Here is a 2,041-nt window from a genome sequence, read left to right on the forward strand (position 1 = left end):
GGCAGCTGCCTCCCTGCCATGACTCAGGTAATGAGTGGGAGCCTTGGCAGCGCCATCGTGCTGACACTGGCTCAGATAACAGGAAAGAGAGGATTCTTTCCCCAAGCCACATTCATGTCTTGGGTATTTTAATTGCCAGGGTTTTTACTGGCCACCACAGTCCATCCTTCAGAACTGAAAGGACAAACAGGAGTGGTTACCAATTCCAGCTGGGAAAACAACAGGTCCAGCAACATTGCAGTATTTTACATTTTTTTAGCACTTTGCAAAAGAGAGGCCTAGAGTCAGGAGCATTGGAGCAGCTTTGGTTTGCCAGTGAGAAGCTCCCTGGCTGGGGAAGCAGCCAGGAAACTTGACCTTTTGGAGTGATGGTAACAGCCCCAGACCCAACTGTGTGAGGCACAGCAGGTGACACTGGCAGGTCACTCCCTGAGCACAACTCACCCCAGGGCTGTGCTCTGGGCCAGCACCAGTTGGTGTGCTTGGATCCACAGTCACCTTCAAACCCTGAGATTGTCCTTAAAACCCCCTCCCCACCCCTTACTGTAACCCACTGAGGACCCTGACCCCCTGCAGTGACACCCCCAGTGTCATGTCCTCTGTCCTTGGCTCCAGCCAGGAGCAGTTGGCTGCACCACCAGGAGGGGAAGCTGGTTCTGCTGGGGGCACCCAGGGATCCACCAAGGGATCTGTGCCTGGTGCTGCTGCCAGGCAGGGCGTTTCACACAGACCTTGCCTGGGTCCTTCAACATCTCATCAGGAGCAGGGAGGCAATCATAGAAACTTAGGAAGGTCTCATTTCTCATCTAGCCACCATTAACACCTACTCCATTTCTTTTCTGGCTGCTGAAGGAGGGGCTCAGGGCCCCCTAGAGAGAAAGGCAGGAGGTTGATTTAACTCCTTGGGACCATCTTCTCTTTGCCCAGATCCCCTGGTGGTGCCAGGACTGTGAAAATAAAACTTCCTCTACTGAAACCCTTTGTCCTTGTTCCACTCAGACACCAAAGAGCCCTCCAGCACAGCTCTGCCACTCAGCTTGGAATCTCCTAAAGCTCCTGAGCTCCAGGATGCTGTGGGCTCTGGCATCTCAGTTATCCCAGGCACTGGAGGGTGTTGCTGTCTGGGCAGGCTGCTGCACTCTGGAGGCTGGCTTAGCTGTAAGGAGCCAGCACCATGTCCTGCCCAAGGGACTGGCCCTGACTCCTGCAGCTGACCAGCCCTAGGGCAGCATTTTGCCCCTAACAAGACCCTCCAGCCCCTAAGATCTCAACAGGAGGGTCACTTAGCCCAGCATGCTCACTCTCCAGGCGTTGGATGAAGCTGATACTGCTGCAAATAAGGTGCCCCTCTGACACAAGCCAGGACTTTGGTGTCAGTCTCACCCCCTGTCCCCCTCAGGTGCAGTAGCACACCTCAGCCTTGTCACCAGCCAGGTGCTGTCACTGTCCCACCTCCCTCAATCCTGGATGTTGTGCAGATCATCCTACACCCCCTGCACCAGCACGGCCAGGATGTGGCACTCTGCAGAGCACTGGTGGCTGAGGACAGGTTCTGCACCCCAAAACCTGCACCCAGCAAGGCTGAACACCCCCCCAGGGAGGAAGGGGCTGGCAGGGGAGTGGGGAAGGGGATCCTGTCACACCCCCTCACACAGTGGGGCCACCAGGGTGGTGACATCCCTCAGACTGCAGGAGCAGGACATCACTGCCAAGGAAGGTCAGTGCCATAGCCTAGACCCCCATCACCCTTGGGGCCCAACCCCACCCTATGCAGGTCAGACTAGGAGGAAAAGAAGCAGAGGCAGCCCCAGGACCCCCTGGGGAAGCAGAGGTGTTGGTGAAATAACTTTATTTAGTGTGATACACGGCTGTGGTCAGACAGTCCATACTCATAGTAATAGTCACACTCTGCTAACAGCTAGGAGACAGCAGGGCCAGACACACACTCAATATTATACACATCCATAGAGAAGACAGTGGGAAGTGAACTATTTTATTTCACTAGTTACCCCCCCTCCCCCCCCATTACTTAGGGCCTCCC

Source organism: Chaetura pelagica, unplaced genomic scaffold (genome assembly GCF_000747805.2).
Source record: "Chaetura pelagica isolate M959 unplaced genomic scaffold, ChaPel_1.0 scaffold103, whole genome shotgun sequence".
NCBI lineage: Eukaryota > Metazoa > Chordata > Aves > Apodiformes > Apodidae > Chaetura > Chaetura pelagica.